At 44.5% G+C, this 27,805-nt stretch overlaps 1 protein-coding gene across 1 annotated transcript in view; it reads left to right on the top strand.

Annotated features, from left to right (window-relative positions):
- Positions 1 to 27,805, top strand: part of LOC148042286 (SLAM family member 6-like) — a 979,974-nt gene that overhangs the window by 193,912 nt on the left and 758,257 nt on the right. The window lies entirely within an intron of this gene.

Genomic DNA, 27,805 nt, shown 5'->3' with positions numbered 1-27,805 from the left:
TCAGGATGGTTAAAGTCCCCTATTTTTATGCTTCCTGTTAACCAGCTAAATGATTAGCAAACGGTTCTTCTAGTTCCTCTGATTGGATAATCCGGAGTTTACACCTATGGTAACCACATTCCGTTTTCCTTTCATAATAACCCAAGTGCATTTAATGAAGGATTTGGGGGGGGGGGAGGTTTAGTGTTTTGTTTTGTTTTTTGCAATTAAAAAAGGGTTAGCTGTTGATGTGTAACTTCACCTCTTCTTCTATTGCGTCTGTTTTGAAATTTTTAAATGCTTCTGGGTTTCATCCCACCAGGTTTCAGTAATGGCAAGAATGTATTTGTTCTCAGGCACTAAGAGAAAATTTACTCAATCATTGAATTGAACAACATGGATGTGCTTTAAAAAATACACGGCTAATAACCTTTGTCTTAGTAACAATTGCAGTTGAACTTATACACCGCTTTACAGCCTTCTCTAAGGGGTTTACAAGAGTTAGCATATTGCTCTCAACAATCTGTAAGCGTTTTCCGGCCCAGTCCCTGAACTCCTAGAGCAAATCTTGTGAGTAGATCTCTTCAGGAAAGAGCCTCTGCAATGCATGGCCTTCCTGAAAAGAGGATCTTAGCTGCTGTCCTGAAAGTGGGCACCATTCTGAGAGCACCTGCAGTGATTTTTGGCCACTCCAACATGGCAGCCACTTTGTGGACAGCACTCCGTGGCTTCCACTCTCTAGGGAAGCTGAGGGCCAAAGCAGCTGCTCTCTTCCAGCATCCTCCTCTATTGGGATTCTGGAGATCCTCTTTGGAAGGACGTATGATCCACAGCCCTGCCTTAATGGAACTTCCACATGCAGGGAAGTAGGCAGTGGGGCACCCCGAGGGTCTCCCTGGGGCCCAATACTCTTTCCTTAGGAATACCAACTAGCATTAATTACTAGGTAAGCGGGGAAGGAACTGAAGGGAGCAGGAAGGGACCTGGGGGGGGGGTGTCACTTAGTGTGACAGCCAATTGATCGACAAACACAAGATGTGAGACCAGAATATTCTTCTATTTTGGTACCAGGATAGAAGGACCCTGGCCTTGAAGGCCTCCAAGTCCCAGATTACAGTCTTACACTCAATTTTTATACTCCCAGGTGAGTCACACAGACTCCCTTGCCCTGCCAATAATGCCAGTAGTATTTATTGGTTAGCTGAGTTACAGTTGCCCCCCCCTAAAGCCTTTACACTTGTTATTCTTAAATAGGTACACCTCAGGCCACCTGTTGCCTATCCCAGGTCACAGGTATCTTGCAAAGCTTCTAGTTTCATGTTCTAGCCATGTGGATTTGGGGGTTTTCCTGTAAGGGGGCTATTCTTGCATTCAACATCCTGGCTAAGTGGTTTCTGACAGGTAAATTGTTTCCTTCTGTGGAAGCCCAAAGATTCAGGAAACAATTGCAATTGAGTCCAAGGCTCCAGAATGAGAAATGAGGATGGAAGGTGGACTAAATTATGATTACGCTCAGGTACCACCAAGAGTTTCCCACAAAAGGAAGATAAGGCCAGGAGAGAAACTGCACAGAGGTTCCTGAACTACAAAGAGGGGGGGGGGGAGACACTAGTATTCTAAAATGACTTTTATCTTCTTCCCTGAAGGATTTGACCCTCCCAAATGTAGGCGACCCACAACAATAAAAACGTGCTTTAACATTTGCAAAGCCGCCAGGAGCCTCCGGGGTTCAGGTGGCCGGGAGATTTCAATGGTATTGATTATAAGACCCGGAAGGATGGCGACATTCAAGGCTTCTTTCAGGCTGGCAACAGCCATCGCCACCTCGCCCGCTCCTCCTTCCAGCGGGGGGGGGGGGGAAGGAAGGGGGTCTTGGTGCCAGGCGGCCAGCAGTACCTGGACCCCCTGCAACCCCCCCTTCTCCACCCCACCTGCCCCAGGAGGAAAGGGGGCCACGCGGAGATGCCCAGGGGCTGCAGGCTGAATGGGGCGGGGAAGGGAGCAGCTCCGGGGAGGCAGAAAGGGTTCCGGCACAGGAAAGCCGAGGCTGCCCATGGGACCCTCCCTCCGTTCCCCTCCATTGCAGCCCCTTTGGGAATCCCCCATTCGCCCCCATCGCCCCCCCCTCTTTAGTTTGGCTAAGCCGGGCGAAGGGGAGGGAGCGGCGGGGCGGAGCCAGCGGCGCAAGGGAGGAGCCAAACGAAGGGAGGGAAGGCGGCCGCTGCAGAGTCGAGTAGGGGGTGTGGCCCGGCGACAGCCCGCCAATGGGGTGGAGCAGAAGCTGCTCCGATGCAAATGAGGCGAACTGGCGGGGAAAGCGCAGGGGGCGTGACTAGAAGAGGAAGAGGCGGGGCTTGGCTGAAGAAGGAGACCCTCACTTTCGGATTCCATGCAGCCGCTGAAGGAGTTTCCCGATTCGAGTGCGCATGCGGCCTGATGCAGGTGTGGGGGGGGGAGCAGGGGATGCCGGGAGTGGAAGTCCGGGAGGGTCCTCTGCAGAAGGGAGGCCTGGTCTGGCGGGGGGAGGCCGGGAGGGGGGGCCGCGGGAGGCGGAGCCTTCGGAAGACCCCGGGGGCCCCAAAGGATCCAGGAGGGTCGGGGGGCTTCAGAGGAAACGGCCTCCTTCCAAGGCTCCTGAGGAGGTTTGTGCAGGTAGACTGCCTCTGTCCAGGGTGGCTCCACTCATTCATGTGCCTCTGGATGAACCTCCCATCGCCTTCCCTTCCTTTCGCCAGGCTCCTTCGTTTTTTTCAATGTTTTGTGGTTATTTGACTACATGAAATGAAATGGGACTTTGAAATCTTTATTTACTGCTCTGGACCTGCAGTATGTTTGGGTATGAAATTGAATTTCTAGTCCTCTTTAATTTATACTGTTGCAGAAAATGAGACAAGGCCAGCTCTTTGTCAAAGGGAAAGGTTTATTTGCGCAAAGGTTCAGGAGCAAAACCTGAACCCCGAATGACAGTTCTGTACAGTCTTTTCTACTCTTTGACAATTTATCGATCATGCCCAAATACCTGGCCTTCCTGTGTCACGTAGACCTCTACACAATCTCCCAAAACAGAGGCATGACATTGATTACTCATTTACCTCCCCACAGGGGGTATTGGTACAAATATCCTGTTTCATTTGTTTTAGTTAGGGGAAGCAAAGAGAACAAGTAATCTTAAGGGTAACCATTCCTTTATCCCATTCCACATGGTAAAGAAACTTTTAATACCCAAAGAATCTGTCTAGTTGTCAAATTCTCTTTTAATACTATACTGTTAAGTAGCATATTCCCACAAAACATAAATAATGGCGTTATCTATGTGTTTCTTATATTTTGTAAAGAAAAAATGCAGAAAATGTTTTCTATTTCTTGTGCTAGAATTTATTTCTAACTTATCTCCCTTTTTCTTGAGGTTCTCCAACTCAGCTTTTTTGGGTGGAGATAAAGTTCCACCGCAGTTTTAAATCTTTAAATCTGAAAATTATGATGAACCCCAAAAAACAAAACATTCATTTTAGTCCTGGTTTGAATCTGCTAGAAAGACAGTAAAAACAACTTACCAGCTCTTAAGAAAAGCACTGAGAAGCAGAGTCGGAGAACAATCTTGTGAGACATTTCAAAGAAACTTTGTCCAACTTTTTCAAAATGGATCGTTGTCCGCACTTATCACTGTAAACAGGCTTCCCCTTTCGTGGGAGGGGAATGGACACTTCAAAGTATTGTAATGTGCATCCTCTTTTTCTTACTCATTGTGTTAATAATCTAAAACAAAATTAAAATTATACAATTTTATAATCGTATAATTAATACTATTAATACGATATAAAATTCAACGAGGGTGAAACACACTAAATCTGGCAAAGCTGCCTTGCACCAACCTGGCCTGCCCATAGAATAGCAGCCACTTTGAGACACATAAACCTGGTCTGAACATATTGCATTTCTTGTAGTAAATATATTTTATAAACAATTAAAAAATAAAATTCCCCCCAAAATAATTAAAAAAGATATTCTATAAATAAAAGAAATCCTTAAAAACCATTGTTAAGTATTACACCAGCAATAATTTACATTGTAACCATTTCAAACTATTCCACAAAGAATAAGTTGAAGTAAAACCATTTTAAAAAAATTTATATTCAATACTTTGAAATGTATTGTGCATAGAATTTTTAAAAATTCTATTCTACCAAAATAAATTGAAATAAACCATTTTTAAAAATTCTATGCACAATATTTTGACACACTTCCCTCCTTGCTAGGTTTTTTTAAAATGGTCCCCATTACTCTTCATTGCAAGGCAAGAAGAACATTACTATCTAACTATGATTTGGAGACTCAATCTCTGCTTTTATCTAGTTATTTTACTGTTAACATTAAGTAGCTTTTAGGATTCTTTCCATCAAATTTTCTCTCCATCTAAAGCAGTGCTTCTCAACCTTGGTCCACCTGAAGATGCATGGACTTCAGCTCCCAGAATCCGCCAAGCCAGCTGGCTGGGGAATTCTGGGAGTTGAAGTCCACGCATCTTCAGGTGGACCAAGGTTGAGAAGCACTGACCTAAAGGAATCAGATTCTATCCCTGGCTGCTCATCCAAGGAGACGTGATGTTAATCCACAGGTGTAGGAACCAAAAATGTTTTGCTCCCCAAGACCCCCTCCCCCGCATTTGAAGCAGTGAGAATGACCATTCTGTCTCCAGAGAAAGGGTGGTTAATGTACAGGTAGTCCTTGACCACAGCTGAGCCCAAAATTTTTCTTCCTGAGACATTTGTTAGGTGAATTTTGCCCCATTATACCACCTTTCTTGCCACAGTTCTTAAGTGAATAACTGCAGCTGATAAGTTAGTAGCATAAGTGAATCTGGTTTCCCCATTTGACTTTGTCAAAAGGTCACAAAAGGTGATTACATGACCCCAGGACACTGAAACCATCATAAATACGAATCTGTTGCCAAACATCAAAATTTTGATCGCATGACCGTGAGGATGCTGCAATGGTCGCTAAGTGTGAAAATGGTCGCTAAGTGTGAAAAATGGTCATCAGTCACTTTTTTCAATGCCATTGTAACTTTGGTCACTAAATGAACTGTTTGAAAGCTAAGGCTAGCTTGCATTATAATGCCTAATGCTGGCTTACATTTTCAAGAGAGAGAAGGTAAACTCCTTATTAGAATTGAAATAGAAATGAATAGAGTAGAGTAGAGTAGAATAGAATAGTTTATTAGCCAAGTGTGATTGGACACACAAGGAATTTGTCTTTGGTGAATATGCTCTCAGTGTACATAAAGAAAAATAAAATAGAATACATTCATCAAGAATCATAAGCTGCAACACTTAGTGATAGTGTTAGGTTACTAATAAGCAATCAATTTATACTAGGAAACACATTATTGGATTTTTAAATTACTGGATTTTCTTTCAAAGAAACTCAGTATGTGCTTCCTGATTATTAAAAGTGCAAATTCAGTGTCAATGACTCCTGACTATTTAAAAAAAGATTTTATCCAAAATAAATTGAAATAAACCTTTTTTTAAAATTCTATGCACAATACTTTGAAATGTTTTAGGATTTTAGTTGTAGTACCCCCCTTTCCAGGGTGAGAAGATGTCTGCAAGTAATTCTATCTTGTTTTTGTGCTATATTCATATTTTCAATTGCATGTCTAGGAATTGCCCACATGGGTATCTTGTCATTTAATTTATGTTGATATTTTTTCCAGACCCGCAATAAAGCATTTCTTAAAATATGACTTTTAAAATTTTTATCCAATTTTTTGTTAAATAACAGGTAAGCATGCCAACCATATACCAAATCATGTCCCTCAATATTCAGTATCCTATCATTGGTTAAATCGATCCAATCACTAATTACGGATAATACCACTGCATCATAATATAGTTTTAGATTGGGTAGTTTCAAACCTCCCCTCTCACGTACATCTTGCATTATTTTCAGCTTTACTCTCGGCTTCTTTCCTGCCCATACAAATTTATTGATACCCTTCTGCCGTTCTAAAAGATTCACATCTTTTTTAAGTATAGGTAACATTTGGAAACGAAATAAAAATTTTGGTAAGATATTCATTTTCACTGCCGCTATTCTTCCCAACAAAGATAAGTGCAACTTATCCCATTTTTTCATCTCTATCTGTATACTATGCCAGAGTGGTTCATAATTATACTTATATAATTTCCCATTTGAGATTAAGATATTAACTCCGAGATATTTGACCTTTTTGACTACCTCACATCCTAGCATTCCTCCTAGTTCTTCCTTTTGTTTAGTATTCATATTTATGGCTAATATTTTTGTTTTCCCTAAATTTATTTTAAAACCAGACACTTGACCATATTGATTAATCGTATTCATTAGGATCATACTAGATTCCTGCGGTTGATCCAATATTATAACCAGATCATCCACAAAAGCACGTACTCTGTATTCTTGCTGCCTAATCTTAATTCCTTTTAGACCATCCAAGCCCCGTATTTTATTCAACAATGCTTCCAAAGTTATAATAAACAATAGTGGGGACAAGGGACAACCCTGTCTTGTACCTTTTCCAATTTGAAAAGAGTCTGTTAAACTTCCATTGACTATGATTTGAGCCGTTTGCTGTTGATATATTGCTTTGATTGATTGTAAAAAACTTTCTCCTATTTGCATTTTTTGCAATGTCTTCAACAAGAATTGCCAATTAACTCGATCAAAGGCTTTCTCAGCATCCAGAAATATGAACGCAGCAGGAATTTGATTGTTCTTTCCCAAATATTCTAATGCATTAATAATTAATCTTACATTACTTTTCATTTGTCTCCCTTGAATAAAACCTGTTTGGTCAGTGTGTATCAATTGTTGAATAACCAACATTAACCTGTTTGCTAGTATTTTAGTAAAGATTTTATAATCTACATTAAGTAATGAGATAGGTCTATAGTTTTTTGGTTGAGTAATATCTTGATCTTCTTTGGGTATCAGAGATATAAAAGCTGTCTTCCAAGATGGAGGAACGGAAGAAGGTCTCGTAAAAATGAAGCTAAGATTTGAATAAACAATTAAAGTTCTCGCATACCAGTCCTGCTCGTGTTGAAATCAAATAAACCAAGCCTTGTTCTGAGAAAGAGAGAGCTTACTTCATGCTGCAAAGGCAGCTGGAGTTCCCCGGCACGGAGACAGTTCTGCCCTTAGCTGCCCCCCCTCTCCTCGCAGACACACAAACTGCAAAGATCAGAAGGCACTTGCTCAACAGAACCCGCTCACCTTCTCTTCTTTGCCCGAAGAGTAAGGTAAACAACCTGCCAGACGTCTGATAGATGATTGTCTAACAGATAACGCGACCAGGAATTCGGGAGCAGCTATGTTAAGCTGCTTCCATCAGTAAGCCCCTCCCAGGAAGTCAGGAAAAAACTTCTTAAATGCAGTTCAGGCAATTTATGTATGACAAACTGCGACATTACTGGTAAATGGAGAAGAGGTGGATGTCAAATATCATGCAGAATTAAATCAGAGTCCAAGGCAGATCTATCCTTAAGGTTCCAATTTAATAAGACAGACATGTTGGCATCATGCTATGGAATCCCAATACTGAAAATGACATCACAATTCCACCCAGTTAAAAGTTCATGATCTTGTCCCCACACCCACAATCCATCACATGGTCCAATCTTCTTCTTCCACGCTGGCATCCACACCCAGCTGCTTCCGGTCAGGTGTGCTAGTGCGGAGACAAAGGATGACCTTGGCTTCTAGTAAAGAATGAAAACAATACATTCCACAATCTCACTCCTGTCTATTTCCCCCTCCCATCAACTCTACTAAAGAAACAGCATAATGAAATAAGAGAAAGTGGCAAAATTCTAAAAGGAATATAATTGCAGGCCTGACAGCGGGTGATATTGAGATTGGTAAAGGCACAAGACAAGGATGCCCGTTATCCCCCCTGCTGTTTATCCTTACATTAGAACCCCTTCTTAGAATAGTGAGTAGTGATATACAAATTAAAGGGTTACGAACTAAAGCTCAGGAATTTAAGGTCCAGGCTTTTGCCGACGATGTGATGGATGCAAGGAGCAGGCAGGTGAGCAGGCAGCAGGTAAGGTGGCCTGGTTGGCAGGTTTAGGCAGCCAGGCGAGGCTGGGGACGGGGGGGTGGCAAGAGAGGCCTCAGCTGGCGATTCTGGGGCCCTTCCTCCACTGCAAGGCTCCGGAGGCTCGGTCAGCATTCCCGTGGCCATGTTTTTAAGCCGGCAGCCAGGTGGAGGCCTTCGTTACTGGTGCAGCCGCTTTTGGGGCGAATAGGGCTTCGGTTTTCAGCCCGACAGCCCCAAAAGCCTCATCTGGGCATCTATTGCAGTTGCGAGGAGCCAAGGAGGGTAAACTAGGACGTAAACTGAGATTTGGACATTAAGTGTGAAACCTACTGGGTCAGGCTGGACAGCCTCTCGGGACCCTTATTAAAAAGCCACATAGGCAGAGTTGCAGCTTGCAAAAGAACAGGAAGCCGGTGCCTAACCACAAGATGTTCCAGCCAACGTCCCTATGTCAAAACCTATGTCAAAAGTCCAAGGTTCAATTAAAGTTCCTTAATGGCACGAACTCCATAAACAAAAGGAGAAGTAAGATCCCGTCTCCTTCTAAGGCTTCTCTCCTCAAGGCAACCACTAAGAAGTGAGTTAAGTGTTTCCGTGTTGCAATGCTTTTGAGAACATATAAGAACGCCTGCTTCGATAATGAAGGGTGTTCAGAACTTGCGATGCTAAGCCATGGGCTCCCTTTCTGAACCTGGCTGCCAAATAGACTTTTCCCGTATCCTGAGAAGTCTTAACGCCTGTCATTTTCTGCAAGAAGGGCATGGAGAAGAGCGTGAAGATTCTCGGTGCTTGAGGCTTGGTTTAGCCTCACTGGATGTCACAGACTCCTTTGTCCAGTCCTGGCCATATTCTATGTTCCCTACGAGGAAGGACCTCCGTGGGAGGCGGAGGCTTCGGCCTCTCTCTCCCCCCTGCAGGAGGACGGAGGAAGCAAGGAAGGAAGCGCCGCCCGAGAGGAGGAGGAGGAGGAGGAGGAGGGTCCTTCGGAAGACCCCGGGGGCCCCAAAGGATCCAGCAGGGGGGGCTCCTTCCAAGGCTACTGAGCAGGTTTGTGTATGTAGACTGCCTCTGTCCAGGGAGGCTCCACTCATTAATGTGCCTCTGGATGAACTTCCCATCGCCTTCCCTTCCTTTTGCCAGGCTCTTTTGTGTTTTCTTCCGTCACCCCAGGTGAGCTCCCTCCATCGTTTCTGCTAAGGCGAGAGAATCCCCACGTAATACGGCCATGCAGGACAGGAAAAAGAAATCCTGTCTCCCTTGAACAATTTCTGCCAAAAGAAAATCCTGCGTGGCTTCATGGTGCTGAATCCCCAAGGACATGACGCTCTTTTGCCCATCTTCCAAATGTTGAGGGCTCCAGCAGCAGAAGACCCAGAAAGAATCCAACTTGGAGAATATCAACATTGCATGATTTCCTGTTTCTTTTTTCCCCCAACAATGAGATATTGATTTCTATGAGGAAATTCACTAGCAGGAGATTCTCCTCCTTAGCTCCTCTTTAACTGGGGACGGTCTCCTTTTGGGAGGATATGAAGCTGAAGAAGTAGAGAGGAGTAGGGGAGAGGAAAGGGAAAGAAGAAAGAGGAAAGGAGAGGCAGATGGGGAGGGATAGGAAGAGAGGAGAGAGGATATGAAGGGGAAGAGGTAGAGGGGATTAGGGGAGAGCAAAGGGAAGAAGGGAAAGGAGAGGAGAGGGAGATGGGGAGGGATGAGGAGGGGAGTAGGGGAGAGCAAAGGGAAGAAGGAAGAAAGACAGAGGAGAGGGGATATGAAGGGGAAGAGGTAGAGAAGAGTAAGGGAGAGGAAAGGGAAGAAGGAAAGGGGAAGAAAAAAGAGGAAAGGGGAGGGAGATGGGGAGGGATAGGAAGAGGAGGAGAGAGGATATGAAGGGGAAGAGGTAGAGAGGAGTAGGGGAGAGCAAAGGGAAGAAGGGAAAGGAGAGGAGATGGTGATGGTGAGGGATAGGATCCTCTACCGTCCTTTGTGGAAAAGGGGTCCTTTCCCCCCCCCTGCAGGAAAGGGTGGGGGGTGATCCCCTCCTGGGATCCGCTTCTTTCCACCTGGTCCCCAATCCCCCCCCTTGGGATCCCTGGCTTTCCAGTGGATTCCCCCGTCCCTCCTTGTCTCCCTCGTCTCCCAATGGCCTCCCGGGATCCCCTCGGGCTGAGCTCCATTCCTTCCCGGGATCCCTTCGTCCCCAGCGATCCCTTCGGCTGTTTGGCTCCCAGCAGCTTCCTTTCTCTCCTTTGGGGAAGCCTGTGGGTGGAAGGAAAAGGCCAGGCTTTGGGGGGGCGTCCCAGAATCCCCCAGACGGCCTGCTTTACAAGGGGTGGACTTCAAATCCCAGAATTCCCTAGTCGGCCTAAGCCCCTCCCGGATTCCCTGGGTGTGTTTCTTTATATAGGCCTGTCTGCCTGTCTATGTGTCCCAGGTGGGGAATGGAGTCCTTGGCCTGAACTGGCGGTGGGGAAATGCTTCCTTTCTCTCCTTTTTTCTCAATTTTTTTGTCAAGTTTAAGAATTTCTTCTGACTGAGCTTCTGCTCCAGATGTGAGAGACTGAGGAGGAAGCGGAACCTTTCACACAATCCTCAACTTATGACCATTTTTGTAACAACTGTTCACAGTTGTGACAGCACTAAAAAAAAACCCAGACCTGGCGAGTTTTATAATGCTTAAATGCTCAATATATTATAATGCTAAACTTAGGGAAAGAATGTTAATATGAATGTGAAAGACGTGGCAAAAGAGGAACGAGGTTGCACAGAGGAGTTTGCACCCAGACGACACACGGCATAAGGGAAGATGGAATGTTTATTTTTGTAATTGAAAAATAATAAAAGAGTTTTATAAAGAGTTTTATAAAAAAAGACTTAATAACCAATAGTGCTTCTTTTAATTCTTTCTTAATTTCCTTCCTTCCTTCCTTCCTTCCTTTCCCTTCCTTCCTTCCTTCCTTCCTTCCTTCCTTCCTTCCTTCCCTTCCCTTCCCTTCCCCTTCCTTCCTTCCTTCCTTCCTTCCTTCCTTCCTTCCTTCCTTCCTTCCTTCCTTTCCCTTCCTTCCTTCCTTCCTTCCTTCCTTCCTTCCTTCCTTCCTTTCCCTTCCTTCCTTCCTTCCTTCCTTCCTTCCTTCCTTCCTTCCTTCCTTCCTTCCTTCCTTCCTTCCTTTCCTTCCTTCCTTCCTTCCCTTCTTTCCTATTTTGTCAATGTGTTCCTATTTCAATGCAAAATTCTGTGGTGGGTTTTTGAAGAGACCCCACTGAGAATCTCTGCCAAATAGTTTCCGTAGCCGGTCAGGTTGAAGCTGGAGGGCTGCCCTTCCCTTTCTTTGAGGCTGAGGGATGGGGAAGGCCAGGCTTTGGGGGGGCGTCCCAGAATCCCCCAGATGGCCTGCTTTACAAGGGGTGGACTTCAAATCCCAGAATTCCCTAGTCGGCCTAAGCCCCTCCCGGATTCCCTTGGTGTGTTTCTTTCTATAGTCCTGTCTGCCTGTCTATGTGTCCCAGGTGGGGAATGGAGTCCTTGGCCTGAACTGGCGGGGGGGGGGAAATGCTTTAGAAAGGGGGGAAAAGGAGTTCCAAGCAGCAGTTGGGGGACAATCTGCTGTGCCTGATGGTCTGCAGGGTTCCTGCTTGTTGCAGGGGAGATTTTGAGTGAAGTCCAGCTGCTTTTGCGTTGTGCAGCCACGCCCACCCCAGTCACATGGCCTCCAAGCCACGCCCACAGAACCAACAGGGGAAAGTTTTGAATTCCACCATTGATACATGCGTCTATGTGTTTGTGTGTGCGTGTGTGCGTATGTGTGTGTTTCTCCAGCCTGTGATCTCATATCATACCTTTCACCCAAAATAAAGAAATAAAAACTCTTTTTCCTTTTATGCAATGCAGGGAATCCCCCTAAAATCCTCAGCTGAACTCCCGGGGGGGGGGGGGGAGGTGCTGCGGGTGCAGCCAGAGGGGGGGGGGTTCCCTGGCTTGGTCATGGTGTGAATCCATCTCAGGTGGTGGTCAGTTCCTCCTCCTCCCCCTGGGGGCTTCTGGGAGACTCTGGGTGTGAATCCCCCCTTCTCTGCCTGCCAGGTATCCCTCCAGCCCCTCCCCCTGAGGCCCACCTGTCTGCCCCCCTTCCTTCTGCTCCCCCCACTGGCCCCAGTCCTAGGTGACGAAGAGGAGGCTCCAAGCACAGAAGCCGCCCAGGGGGGGGTCATTGGGGGCACCCAGGAGGCCTCCCCCTTCAGGGACTCCAGCAGGGGCTCCTGGGAGGGCAGCTGCTGCTCCCGGGGGGCTTTGGACCCCCCACCAAAAGGGACCTGAGCAGGGAGAGGAAGGAGTGACCCCGAAGGCTTTGGGCAGCCATGATGGTGGATCAGGGCAACAAAGAGCTGGGCTGGGTGGGGAGGGCTGGGTCTCCCCTGCTGGCAGGTACAGCCCCCCCCAGCCCCCTCCCCTCCCTCCGTTGTGACATCAGAGGTGACCCCCCCTCCCAGTCATTAAGCAACAGCCACTGGGGGGGCGGGCAGCCAGGCCCTTTGCAGGCAGGTTTCCAGGAGATGCCAGCTTGGCTCAGGGGCTCCGATGGTTGGGAGAAGTTGGCAACACCAGAGATGGAGAGTATGAAACAATTGAAAACAGGAAAGGAACTGTTGGAAGAAACGCCCTTCTGGGTTGGGCTCCAAGTGGGGGAAAAGACACTGGAGACATGGAGGCTGCTTGGAAAGATGGTTTTAATGGTGGACAAGACCACATGGTTTGAGATCCTGAGCAGAAAAGGTGATCACATGCTTCAATATTGGTGGAGAAGAAGAGAAGGGAAGGGAGGGGCTGAGATGCTGAGTCCCTGGTTTTATGCCCTCTCTGGCCTTTGATCTTGAGCTTGCATTCTGATTGGTTGTCAGACTCCCATGGGCCCATGCAGGGGCAACTCTCTAGGCTGCGTTTTGAATCCAGGTTTGGTTGAGTTCTCAGATGCCATGTGGTCAGTTGAGTAATATTATCATGCTTTTACTCCCATCCCCCTGGAGCTGCAGTGGAGAAGACTTTATTATGTAAAGTGGACTAGCTTGGCCTTCTCAATGGCCCATTAACAGTGGGGGTGGGCAGGAAGCTACAGGCAACTATTATGCCTTTTGAAAAATGTTTCTTTTCATATCCAGAGAAATATTCTGCCTTTTCAATATTTCCTAGGATATTTCATTTTTCTGGGAGAGGGCTGGATGATAACTTCCCTCCATTATCTTGGAAAAAGGAGATGTTGAGTATTTCTCCAAATTAAAACAGGGAAGGAACATCCATTGTCTTGGAAAGAGGAGATGGTGATTATTTGTCCAACTTAGGACAGGAAAGGAACCTCCTTTACCTTGGAAAAAAGGAGATGGTGAGTATTAAATAACTTAAAACAGGACAGGGACTATTTTATCTTGGAAAAAGGAGGTGGTGAGTATGGAAAGGAACCTCCATTGTCTTGGAAAAAGGAGGTGGTGAGTATTTGTCCAATTTAAAACAGGAAAGGAACCTCCATTATCTTGGAAAAAAGGAGATGGTGAGTATTTGTCCAATTTAAAACAGGAAAGGAACCTCCATTGTCTTGAAAAAAGGAGAAGGTGAGTATTAAACAATTTAGAACAGGAAACAACCCTCCATTGTCTTGGAAAAAGGAGTGTATGGGGATTCCTTTTCAGGAAAGGTACCCAAATTAATTCGGAGAAATGAGAGGAGTAGTAAACTATGTGGGGATTCTTTTATGGAAAAGCTACGCAAATTAATTTGGACTAATGAGAAAAAATAGGTGAGTATTTGGGAATTCTTTTACAGAAAAGCTACCCAAATTAAATTGGAGAAATGAGAACGAATAGGTGAGTATGTGGGGATTCCTTTTCAGGAAAGGTACCCAAATTAATTTGGAGAAATGAGAAGGAATAGTCGAGTATGTGGGGATTCTTTTACAGAAAAGCTATCCAAATTTATTTGGACAAATGAGAAAAAATAGGTGAGTATTTGGGGATTCTTTTACAGAAAAACTACCCAAATTAAACTGAACAAATGAGTAGGAATAGGTGAGTATTTAGGGATTCCTTTTCAGGAAAGGTACCCAAATTAATATGGAAAATGAGGAGAAGGAGGTGAGTATGTGGGGATTCCTTTTCAGGAAAGGTACCCAAATTAATTTGGAGAAATGAGAAGGGGGAGGTGAGTGTGTGGGGATTCCTTTTCAGAAAAGGTACCCCAAATTAATTTGGAGAATTAGGAGGAGGTGAGAAAGTGGGGATTCCTTGTCAGGAAAGGTACCCAAACTAATTTGGAGAAATGAGAAGGAGGATGTGAGTATTTGGGGATTCCTTTTCAGGAAAGATACCCAAATTAATTTGGAGAAATGGGAAGAAGGAGGTGAGTATTTGGGGATTCCTTTTCAGGAAATTAATTAATTTGGAGAATTAGGAGGTGGTGAGTATTTGGGGATTCCTTTTCAGGAAAGGTACCCGAAATTAATTTGGAATAAGGAGAATGAATCGGTGAGTATTTGGGGACTCCTTTTCAGGAAAGGTACCCAAACTAATTTGGAGAAATGAGAAGGAGGAGGTGAGTATTTGGGGATTCCTTTTCAGGAAAGGTACCCAAACTAATTTGGAGAAATGAGAAGGAGGAGGTGAGTAAGTGGGGACTCCTTTTCAAGAAAGGTAACCAAATTAATTTGGAGAAATGGGAAGGAGGAGGTGAGTATGTGGAGATTCCTTTCCAGGAAAGGTACCCAAATTAATTTGGACTAATGAGAAGGAATAGTCAAGTATGTGGGGATTCTTTTACAGAAAAGCTACCGAAATTCATTTGGGCAAATGAGAAAAAAAAGGTGAGTATTTGGAGATACTTTTAGAGAAAAACTACCCAAATTAAATCGAACAAATGAGAAGGAATAGGTGAGTGTTTGGGGACTCCTTTTCAGGAAAGGGACCCAAAAATATTTGGAGAAATGAGAAGGAGGAGGTGAGTATGTGGGGATTCCTTTTCAGGAAATTTACCCAAGTTAACTTGGAGAAATAAAAAGGAGGAGATGAGTATGTGGGGATTCCTTTTCAGGAAAGGTACCCCAAATTAATTTGGAATAAGGAGAAGGAGGAGGTGAGTATTTGGGGATTCCTTTTCAGGAAAGGGACCCAAATTAAATTGAAGAAATGAGAAAAAATAGGTGAGTATTTGGAGATTTTTTTACAGAAAAACTACCGAAATTAAATCGAACAAATGAGAAGGAATAGGTGAGTATTTGGGGACTCCTTTTTAGGAAAGGTACCCGAAATTAATTTGGAATAAGGAAAAGGTGAGTATGTGGGGATACCTTTTCAGGAAAGGTACCCCAAATTAATTTGGAGAAATGAGAAGGAGGAGGTGAGTATTTGGGGATTCCTTTTCAGCAAAGGTACCTGAATTTAATTTTGAGAAATGAGAAGGAATAGTCGAGTATTTGGATATTCTTTTACAGAAAAGCTACCCAAATTTATTTGGCGAAATGAGAAAAAATAGGTGAGTATATGGGGATTCCTTTACAGAAAAGCTACCCAAATTAATTTGGCGAAATGAGAAGGAGGAGGTGAGTATGTGGGGATTCCTTTTCAGGAAAGGTAGAAAAATTAATTTGGACTAATGAGAAGGAATAGTCGAGTATTTGGGTATTCTTTTAGGGAAAAGCTACCCAAATTTATTTGGACAAATGAGAAAAAAATTGTTGAGTATTTGGGGATTCTTTTACAGAAAAACTACCCAAATTAAATTGAACAATTGAGAAGGAATTGGTGAGTATTTGGGGACTCCTTTTCAGGAAAGGTACCCAAAATTAATTTGGAGAAATGAGAAGGAGGAGGTGAGTATGTGGGGATTCCTTTTCAGGAAAGGTGCCAACAATTAATTTGGAGAAATGGGAAGGAGGAGGTGAGTATGTGGGGATTCTTTTACAGTAAAGCTACCCAAATTTATTTGGACAAATGAGAAAACATAGGTGAGTATTTGTGGATTATTTTATAGAAAAGCTACCCAAATTAAATTGAACAAATGAGAACGAATAGGTGAGTATGTGGGGATTCCTTTTCAGGAAAGGTACCCAAATTAAATCGAACAAATGAGAAGGAATAGGTGAGTATTTGGGGTCTCCCTTTCAGGAAAGGTACCCAAATTAATTTGGAGAAATGAGAAGGAGGAGGTGAGTATTTGGGGATTCCTTTTCAGGAAAGATATCTCAAATTAATTTGGAGAAATGGGAAGGAGGAGATGAGTATGTGGGGATTCATTTTCAGGAAAGTTATCCAAATTAATTTGGAGAAATGGGAAGGAGGTGAGTATGTGGGGATTCCTTCTCAGGAAAGGTACCTAAATTAATTTGGAGTAATGAGAAGGAGGAGGTGAGTATGTGGGGATTCCTTTTCAGGAAAGGTACAAAAATTAATTTGGACTAATGAGAAGGAATAGTCGAGTATTTGGAGATTTCTTTTAGAGAAAAGCTACCCAAATTTATTTGGACATATGAAAAAAAATAGGTGAGTATTTAGGGATTCTTTTACAGAAACGTACCCAAATTAAATTTAACAAATGAGAAGGAATAGGTGAGTATTTGGGGATTCTTTTACAGAAAAACTACCCAAATTAAATTGAACAAATGAGAAGGAATAGGTGAGTATTTGGGGACTCCTTTTCAGAAAACGTTCCCAAAATTAATTTGGAGAAATGAGAAGTAGGAAGTGAATTTGTGGGGATTCCTTTTCAGGAAAGGTACCTAAAATTAATTTGGAGAAATGAGAAGGAATAGGTGAGTATTTGGGGATTCTTTTACAGGAAAACTCCCCAAATTAAATTGGAGAAATGAGAAGGAATAGGTGAGTATTTAGGGATTCCTTTTCAGGAAAGGTACCCTAATTACTATGGAAAAATGAGGAGAAGGAGGTGAGTAAGTGGGGTTTCATTTTCAGGAAAGGTACCCAAAATTAATTGGAGAAATGAGAAGGAGGAGGTGAGTATGTGGGGATTCTCCAGTGCACTTCTCGGAGAGTCCAATGCCGGGGTTAACACAGCCTATCTGCCCTTGGACTGAGTGATGTTTTTAGTTGAGCACGCCTCCCTTTGCCTCTGCTTTCCCAGTTCGAAAACTCAGTCCGCCGGTTAGGACTGTTTTTGGGAGAACTCCAGTCTAAGGTTAGATAGGCTGGAAAGTTTCCCACTTTGGACCATGTTTGGCTTCTCAGATAGAGAAAATTACATCTACTGTAAGAACTGTCAAATTTGTCTCCATTGAGACTTCTGTCGCTTTAAAAGGGCTACCGGGCTTTCTATGCTGCTGCTGGTCGCAAGCGCTCCAGAGGATCGAGAAAGCTCGCCCAGCGGATGCTGGTGAGCGGCAGGAGCGGCTAGTGGGGTGAGCGATTTCCCCAGCCAGGACAGCCAGGCGAAAAGAAGCCCCAGAGAAGGCTCTGAAGCCTGCAGGCCGTATTGCTAGGGATCCCTCAGCTGCTCCATTCTGCCAGGCAACAGCGGCGACGATTGGAACCTTCGCGCGCTTTTCTGGGCTGTGAGGCTGGAAAGAGCGGGAAGCGGCTGCGCACGCACCTGCCGCCATTTTGGATCGCTCCAAATTGCTGTGAAGAGCGGCGAGAGCACAGATTGTGCGAGGAAGGCTGCTAGTGAGAGGCAGGAGAAGCGAAGAGCCAGGCAGCCCAAGTGGAGCCACAGCCAGCCCTCAGCGACAGCAAAACGCCACAGGGAGGCTGGGGACTAGCCTGGGGAGCCAGCTAGTCTCTCCCTCCTGAGAGGAAGATAAATCTCGGGGAACCGAGGGCCGTGGGAGGAAGGAATCCGACCCCCAGGCGGCCCTTCCCTCCTCCTGAAGATTCTGCCAGCGCATTTGAGCCTCAACGGCCAGCGCGTGCCCATCCCAGCTCCAGCTATCTCCCAGGCCTTGTGGGGACCTGAAATGGCAGAGGAATGCAGGGAGGCCTTAGGGGAACAGGCAGGGCCCTCCAGCAAACGCAGCAAGCTGGATCCCTCTGTGAAAAAAGGCAAAGGGCACAAGGGCTCACTTGAAAGGTCTTCACCGAGAGCCACAGTGGATCCCAGGGAGGTTTCCAGGCCCCATCAGCCAGAACCTAGCCCAGGCCATCGCAGCCGGGAGGCAGCTTCCCCTGATCGTGAGGCCCAATCCCCCGGGGACAGTGAATTCTTGTCCGGGGATGACTACAGGTCCAGGGATCCGTCTCCAGAAGCGTCTTGGGGGTACCCCGACTCCCCTAGCTCCTCCATTGGAGAGGAACGCGATTCTGTCCAGGATTCCCAGTGTGGGAAGGGTGAATCCAGCTCAGGCAGGCCTAGCCATCGCAGACCCAGTAAGCAGAAACTGAAGAGGGGAAAAAGCCCTGCTCTTTCTGATGAAATGAGGGAGGTGATTTCCTTAGCCATTTCCCAAGGGATAGCTGAGGGCATTAAGCGCAGGGGCTCTCGCAAGGGCAAGGCCCCAAAGGAGAAACGCAAGCCTGAGGCCTCCACTTCCAAGGAGCCTGTATCCTCCTCTCCATCCTCCAGCCCATCTCACTCTGGGCTTTCCAGTTCTGAGCAGGAAGAAGGGGAAATTTTCGTGCTTTCTGAAGACGAAAACCCTGCCCCTGACAAACCAGCATTCACTGGCCTGTTTAAGCCGTCATTATTCAGTGTGGCACAAGGCCATGATGGCTACAGAGTTAGGCCCCACCTCCAGGCCTGAGGCCTCTCAAGCTTCCACTTCCAGGGATCATAAGCACGGTTTATTCAAAGAAACAATAGAAACCTCTGAGGTTATCCCTGTGCCTGACCTCTTCATGGACGCTGTGCATTTCTCATTTGGAGAAATGAGAAGGAGGAGGTGAGTATGTGGGGATTCCTTTGCAGGAAAGCTACCCAAATTAATTTGGAGAAATGAGGAGGAGGAGGTGAGTATGTTGGGATTCCTTTTCAGGAGGTTTAGCCAAATTAATTTGGAGAAATGAGAAGGAGGAGGTGAGTTTGTGGGGATTCCTTTTAAGGAAAGGTACCCAAATTAATTTGACCAATGAGAAGGAATAGTTTAGTATTGCGGATTCTTTTACAGAAAAGCTAGCCAAACTTATTTGGACAAATGAGAAAAAATAGATGAGTATGTGGGTATTCTTTTACAGAAAAGCTACCCAAATTAAATTGAACGAATGAGAAAGAATAGGTGAGTATATTGGGACTCCTTTTCAGAAAAGGTACCCAAATTAATTTGGAGAATTGAGAAGGAGGAGGTCATTTTTTCATTTTTTTTTCATTTATTGAACATTTATAGGCCGCCCTTTTCCCTGAAGGGACTCAGGGCGGCTTACAACAATGGGGGGAGGGGGGTGCAGGACAAGACATAAAAGATAAATGTGAATAAAAAAAAATTAACCATAAAACACAACATTCACTCAGCATTCGGTGGGCTGAGAGTAAATCCTATCCCCAGGCCTGACGGGATAGCCAGATCTTGAGGGCTGTGCGGAAGGCCTGGACTGTGGTGAGGGTACGGATCTCCACGGGGAGGTTGTTCCATAGCGTCGGAGCTGCAACTGAGAAGGCTCTCCTCCGCGTAGTCGCCAGTCGGCACTGACTGGCGGATGGAATTCGGAGGAGGCCTACCCTGTGCGATCTGATGGGACGCAGGGAGGTAATTGGCAGAAGGCGGTCTCTCAGATAGCCAGATCCACTACCATGGAGCGCTTTATAGGTGGTAAGTAGAACCTTGAAGTGCACCCGACGATCAACAGGTAGCCAGCGCAGCTCACGGAGGATCGGTGTTATATGGGCGAACCGTGGTGCGCCCATGATCACTCGCGCGGCCGCGTTCTGGACTAGCTGAAGTCGCCGGATGCTCTTCAAGGGCAGCCCCATGTAGAGCACATTGCAGTATTCCAGCCTAGAGATCACAAGGGCTCGAGTGACTGTTGTGAGAGCCTCCCGGTTCAGGTAGGGCCGCAACTGGCGCACCAGGCGAACCTGGGCAAATGCCCCCCTGGTCACAGCTGACAAATAGTGGTCAAAACTCAGCTGTGGATCCAGGAGGACTCCCAAGTTGCGGACCCTGTCTGAGGGGTATAAATTTTGCCCCCCCAGCCTGATTGATGGAACGTTAGCCGAATTTTTGGGAGGGAAACACAACAGCCACTCGGTCTTTTCCGGGTTGAGCACCAGTTTGTTAGCTCTCATCCAGTCTTTAACAGCCTCAAGGCCAAGTTTTGCCAAGCCTTAACTTCAAAATAAAAGGGGAACTCAGCCTCTTTACTTAAAGCTGCATATTCAGGCAATAGAGTTTTATTAACTGCAGGCAGATAAATTTTGAAATGGCTTCAAAACCAAATATTAACTTGAAGTTGTAAATTTTTTTCTTATTACTATTCAAAATACCAGCTTCAATTTTGTAAAAGGCTTTCTTATCCAGCTGCGTTACAAGATGGCGATTTTATAGCTTCTGCGTTTGATATATGACACACTCAATCAGCTCTATTCTCCTGAAGACTTCTCCTTATTAACTGTTAAAAGTCTATAAATAGTATCCCATTTAAAACCGAGGGGAGCAGAGACTTTGTTTGTTTGTGCGTTTTTTATAATGGCTCCCAAATCGAAGCAGTCTAAGCGTTTCCTTAATAATACATCTCAAGAAATTGTTACCAAATCGCTGCCCTTGCCTCCCACGCCCTCTACTGGAGATCTCTTAACGCAAGAATTTCTTTTTGAAACCCTTAAAGAGTTCAGACAGGAAATTAAACAACTTTTATCAGACTTATATGATAAACTGGACGCCAAGATTGCTCAAACAAGGGAAGATACGATCAGAGTTATGACTGTTATGACAGACTATGTTTCTGAAATGGAGGACAAATTGGAACTTTTGGAAAAAACTAATTCTAATTTGACATCTAAAATTCAAACGTTACAACAGGAAGTTGAAAATGCTCAAAAACAACTCGTTATGATAAATTACAATAAGACTGCGTTTGCAATAAGAGTCAGAGGATTGCGTGAAAAGGAACAGGAGAATTTGAAACAGACCTTTTTTGAAGCTTTCAGACGTTCGGTGGGAAGTCCGGGATTTAACTTTGATTGGCAGATTCAAAAAATTTATCGCCAAAACTCGTGTGTAGCAAAGCAACGACAGCTTCCGAGGGACATAATTATATATTTCACCACAAGAGAATCCAGAAATGCGATAATACAGAAGTTCTACAATAACAGACTGCGAATCGATGGACAGGACTTGATTGTTTTTAAAGAAATACCATCTCAAATATTAAGAGCAAGGAGAGACTACACTTTCTTAACTGAAAAACTCAGAGATTCTCAGATACAATATAAATGGGAAGTGCCATCTGGTATCACAGTCACATTTGAGAACCAAAAATATCGTCTCAATTCTGTTTGCGAAGCCCGAGATTTTTACTACAAAACTCTGAAGGCGGGACTTCCTGATTCACCCGGACTTGGAGAAAGACAAGGAGAAGGAGAAGATAAGCAGCGGGACATGTGGCTACAAGGCGGAGGGTGTTGCTTTCCCCTTCCGGAAGGGCAGAAGAGTAAAGAATAAAGATCCAGCTATGCCTTTAAAATCTTCTTAAATTTTTAATCTGAATAAAATTTCAGGACTCCTGTCTGGTATAAAATGACAAAGCTGTATACCGATGAAGAGATATTGAGACTGAAAGAAGCGGTGCTGAATTTGGACATATATTGTATGGGACTTATATAAGACTTGTTTGAATCTTAATTTAAACTGCGCATGATCTATTCTTTGGGGCGAGGAGAGCGGAGATCATAGTTTTCTTGGATTGTGGTTTGGGATGAATGGAGTCGGGTGCGTGGGGTAGATGGAAGGGTAGTGAAAGTTCAATTAGATTACCTTGATCCAGAATGTAAGCTGATTTTTGTATAAATTGTTATTTGAATACAAGGTTAAGAAAGATTATCTGGAGAGTCTACACGAGGGTGGAGTAAATATGAGAGGAGCAATGGATGAGGATAAAATATATATGCAGACACGGGTAAAGGCAGAATGGGAGGTATAGAATTTATATGCGGAAGCAGGTAAAGACATTGTTTAAGATTTTAAAAATAATGAGAAGCTGAGTTTAATGTTAGAGGGTATATTGACTTCTCTTTCTTGGGGGGGGGGTTCCCCCCCCTTTTTTCTTTTTCTTTTTATTATTATTTTCTTTTTTCTTTATTTTTTATTATTTTTTATTATTTTGTAACTTCTAATCTATTTGGTTTCAATATACTCCAGACTTTGCTTGATAAAGAACGATGCCGGGAATGGGACCTGGGAAGTCGGAAGGGGGTCAGGGATGGGGGTTCAGGGGGTGGGTGGGGGGAGGGTGGAAACATAGACTCAATTTTCAGAACAATGAATGCACTTGGATACTGTTGCTTTTTTTTCTTTTTTTCTTTTCTTCTTTCTTTTCCTTTTATTTTTCTTTTGTTTTAGTACAAAACAAATAGACCAATGAATACTAGAAATACACCGAAGTGAGGTGTAGAGGGAAAGAAGAGGGGGGAATTAAGAGGGAGTGAGAAGGGAATGTAAGGAGGGTGAGATGGTGGGAAGGGGAGAAAGGAATGGCTGAGGGGGAGGGGAAGTAGAAGAGGGGATTGTTGGAAGGGAGAAATGAAAGTTGGAGGGGTAGAAGGAAGGGTGTATGTAGGATAGAAGTGTTATGAGTTGTTTATTGCTTCTTTTTTTTTTAACTGCACAGTATTTAAGTGATTGTATAAAGGAAAATGAAAATGTAATAAAAGAATCTTTGAGTAACAGCCTCAAGGCCCCGGTTCATCACGTCCACCGCTTCATTGAGTTGGCACGGGGCGGACAGATACAACTGTGTATCGTCCGCATATTGGTGGTACTTAATCCCGTGCCTCCGAATGATCTCGCCCAGCGGTTTCATGTATATGTTGAATAGCAGGGGGGACAGAACCGAACCCTGCGGCACCCCATAGGTTAGGGGCCTCGGGGACGATCTCTCCCTCCCCACCAACACCGACTGCGACCTGTCCGAGAGGTAGGCACTGTAAAACAGTGCCGCCCCCACCCCCACCTCCCGCAGTCGTCGCAGAAGGATACCATGGTCGATGGTATCGAAAGCCGCTGAGAGGTCAAGGAGAACCAGGATGGACGCATAGCCTCCATCTCTGGCTCTCCAGAGATCATCGGTCAATGCGACCAAAGCGGTTTCTGTGGGCCTGAAGCCAGACTGGAAGGGGTCAAGATAGTTAGCTTCCTCCAAGGTACGCTAAAGCTGTAAGGCCACCACCTTCTCAACAACCTTCCCCACAAAGGGGAGGTTGGAGACTGGACGGTAGTTATTAAGAACTGCTGGATCCAAGGACGGTTTCTTCAGGAGGGGCCTCACCACCGCCGCCTTAAGCGCGGTGGGGAGGTGTCCCTCCTGAAGAGAGGCGGTAACAACCGCCTGGATCCAGCCTCGTGTCACCTCTCTGCTGTTGGCAACCAGCCAAGAGGGACACGGGTCCAGTATACAGGTGGAGGCACTCACAGCTCGCATAGCCTTGTCCACATCCCCGGAGGCAACATCCTGAAACTCAACCCAGAGATGGTCTGCCAAGTCATTCCCTTGTGTCTCGGCTGGATCTGCAAGAGTGGAGTCCAGTTCCGATCGAAACCGAGCAACTTTGTCCGCCAAGAACTGACCATACTCCTCAGCCTTGCCCTGCAGGGGGTTCCCCGTCTCCCTCCTATTTAGGAGGGAGCGGGTTATCCTAAACAGGGCGGCTGGGCGGGACTCGGCGGATGCTACCAAGGAGGCAATGTGTGATCTTTTGGCAGTTCTCAATGCCCGAATATACTCCTTGGTGCAAGCTGTCAACAGTGCTCGGTTCGATACGGAGGTGAGTATATTGGGATTCCTTTTCAGGAAATATACCTCAAATTAATTTGGAGAAATGGGAAGGAGATGAGTATTTGGGGATTCCTTTTCAGGAACGATACCCAAATTAATTTGGACCAATGAGAAGGAATAGTCGAGTATTTGGAGATTCTTTTACAGAAAAGCTATGTTTGCAGAGTTTCTGACAAGAAATCCAAAGACGAGGTTCGGAGTAGAAGAATAAAGTTTCTTTTATTGAAAATCTCTCTGGATCAACGGTTTGCAAAGCGTGGTGGACTCCTCATGTACTTCCCAAAGTTACAAGAAAGAGCCACACCCACTACAAAGGCGAGGCAGCAGTTATACCCTCCCATATCAGCTAGCCTGATCGGGGCGATTACAAACCAATCAGCAACAATAACGCCCTAACTATTACCTTATATAGAATTATGACGTTTAACCAATCAACTTCTAACATTATATTTCTTTAACCAATCAAATGATTACACATTTTCTTTTCTAAAACTCCCTCTTTGGCTCCCTCTAGTGGTCATACAAAATATTAATTCTTTTTCAATTTATTCCATCAATTCCCCCATCTCTTATTTGGCAATTTCCTTAATATTTTCCCTTATTTCTTTCAACCTTTCTCTTTCTGTTACTGTACTTTCCATAGGGAATGTTTCCATACTTTCCAATAATTGGATCTGATCCCCAATTTCTTTTAATACCATTATTGACTTTTCATGTTGCTGAGCTTTTATTATGCTTTCCACAGTGGAGGTGACAACATTTCTTATTATGGGAATTAAACATGGCAGCATCATTAATCCAATAAAAATTATACCAACCATGAACAATGCTTGTTTCCAATTTCTAAAAATGCCCCCTAAAAAGCCCCCTCCATCCAAATTGAATCCCCGCTATATCTGGTCATGATTATAAGTTAATTGCCGCATCTCTGCAGTTAACTGCTTCACAACGGCCCCAGTTTCATCAATTTGTAAACAACAGTTAGATAGATTAAATTTCCCACATACACCCCCTTCCTTGGCTAACAAATAGTCTAATGCTAAACGGTTTTGATATACTGTAGCAGTAGACAAAATATTAAGAGCTTTATCAATTCGTTGGCCAGCCAAATCTAATACTGCTTGGAGACGAATAATTCTATTTATCATATAAATGGGTGTACGGTACCCATAAGTCCCATCCTCTGCCCACGTTGCTCTACCATATGTACATATAATTCTTTCTGAGCTCCAAACATCACTATTTTCAAATTTCATGAAATCACTACAAAGAAAGTTGGAAAAGACCGAGTTAGATTCTAACTCTCGTCTTCTGCTCTGAGAACCAACCTTTTCATACAACGGGACCCCTAACACCTGTCGGGCTTTCATAGGCAACAGGAAAAATGATGGTTTGATCCATCCTAAAATACAAGAACCATACCAATTTTTGGGCAGAGTTTCATATGCTAATTTTCCACAAATCCAATACATAGCATTAGGTGCTTTCCACATATCATCAATAGAAGAAGAATTCAAATAGCTCAAATTAGTCATATTAAAACGTAGGGGTTGAGTATTATTAGCCGGAGAAGACCAAATACTATAGTCAGGACTCCATGTTCCCAGACAAATTAAATTCCCAACATGAATAGATCCATTCCTAACAAAGCAATTTCTCCCTACCAGGCTGGTGGACAGAGTCCACACAATTCCAGTGAAGTCTTTTCTTGCTGTGATATTACCGGCATACGAAAGGTTATTATATGTCATCGGATCAGCCTCCAGAGCCTCCCATGGCCATTGCTCTCCCATGTTAGTCCCTCCACAAACAAAACAGTTTTTAACAGTCAAGGTTGTAGCCACTTGCTCAGCCATCTCTATAAACAAATTATTAGCCTTGGTATTTATTGGTAAGGGGTCATCTAATTTCCGTAGAGTATCATACACAGACCACCCAAGGGATTTTATTTCTCCATCTTTTATCCTCTCAACTTTAACAGTTAGATATGTCTCTGGATCCGACCCTTGTCCGTCAATGCCAAAACCATACGTCACCATGGGTGGAGTGTCACGGGACATTTCTAATTGGATCATATTCCCGACACCCCTTCGGAAGGAAGTTACATAAGGGCACCCCTCATAACCGCCCCCTGTGTGATCACAAACATATTTCCATCTGGAGCACTGGGTGGTGCCTCCACAAGGAATCCAAGTATTAGGATTACCATAAGCCAGTTAATAGTAGTTTCACACAAGTATTTATGATTAGCTTTATAACTATTAGTCCAAGCCTGGTCTCCACAAGGCACTCCATTGCCCCTCTTAGTGGCAGTACATGCATCAAACACCAGAATCAGGAGTTGTTTTCCCTGCTGCAACTGTACAGTATAATTAAGGAAGTACAGCTTACCCTCTCCCTCAGGATCCTTCCTAATACCCGTCTTGGGCAAGCCTGTCCATAAAGTAACGTTGAGACGAACTGGAGTATTGGGATTATAACATACAGTTTTTCCCTGTAGAGTACACAGACTGTACATCGTTTTGTTATAAAGGCAATCCATTTTAGTAGGTTTACATCCCTGGGGTGGATGCGTATGATATACTAAGGTGTTGATAGTCCGTTCACCCACCTTAGCCTTGGTAATGCAGGGTGAACAGTCCTCTGACTCAACCTTGATTACGGCAGTTGGAGCCCTTTTATCTCGGGAGGGGCTTTTATTGTAACTGCTGGGTTCCCATAATACTTCACACAACCCACTCCATCCTAATTGTATGTTTTGACTCTTATTATTATTACAAAGAAATATATATCTTCAGGGCTTCCTTCTGAAGTTTTGCAGCTACTAGACCATAAAATTTTATCAATCCAATAACACCTTGGGTCTCCATTATCTAAATCTTTCTTAGTTGTACTCTTACATATTTCGAAAATTCCTTTTCTCCACCCATCATTTTGATTCTTACATGACCAGGCCAATCCTCTCTTAGTTTGTTTTGCTGTTACTTCTAATGTTAGATTGCATCCCTCATGTGTCGTTTTCCAATATTGGAATTCTCCTTTTTGTAATCCTCCTCCTTTTATACAAATGGTGTTTACGGGTGGGTTTATGAATCTCTTCGCATGATGGTAAAAACTTATCTCTCTTTTTGAGCGATTCTGTTTAGAGGGAGGTCCATAGAAATCCTCTACTATTCCCTCCTTATTTTGATACTCATATTCACATGCTCCCCACACCACCAAAAGTAACACACCCATCATTATTGTCATGCCTAGAAAATGCAACAGGAAATGCTTGCAAGATGACTGAGGAGCCCAATAGTCCCAAAATCCCGCTTCCTGCCCGGGTAACGGTCCTCTGATGAAAGGGCATCGTGGTTTCATCTTCTATAGGCCTAGGCGGCGTGATAATTGTCAGAAAAGGGATTATCGAGCACTCTCTGTACTGTTGGGGTAATACGGAGGTCTGTGGTGAGAGCAGTTGGAAATAGACCCGGATAATAAAAATATTTCTCCAGGTATTGTTCAATCAATACAATGTCACAGGGGATCCGGCAGTGGGTACAAAGTACACAGTCAATACAATGGGAACAACAGCAAGCTTCACATGGACAGGAACAGAACCAACACATTGGTCACAAACCAGGAACTCACGGGCCTTTTCCTTTAGAAAAATTACTGCTTTCTCAACACCAACTTCAATGGCTCCTTCTGAAAGGCCTTCCAAGTTTCCGACTCCTCCAAGTTGGCTCTCTTCGCTCTGGTGTAGTGGGTCCAGCCTTTTTCTTTCGTCCGGATGGCAGTGTCTGTGGTCAGCAACACCAGGAATGGTCCATCCCACTTTGGCTTTAA

The sequence above is a fragment of the Thamnophis sirtalis genome, unplaced genomic scaffold, assembly GCF_051295495.1.
Source record: "Thamnophis sirtalis isolate CommonGarterSnake01/CBP01778 unplaced genomic scaffold, rThaSir2_p1.2 scaffold_18, whole genome shotgun sequence".
Classification (NCBI taxonomy): Eukaryota; Metazoa; Chordata; class Lepidosauria; order Squamata; family Natricidae; genus Thamnophis; species Thamnophis sirtalis.
The sequence above is the reverse complement of the archived record's forward strand: the minus strand, read 5'-3'. Positions and strand labels throughout refer to the sequence as shown.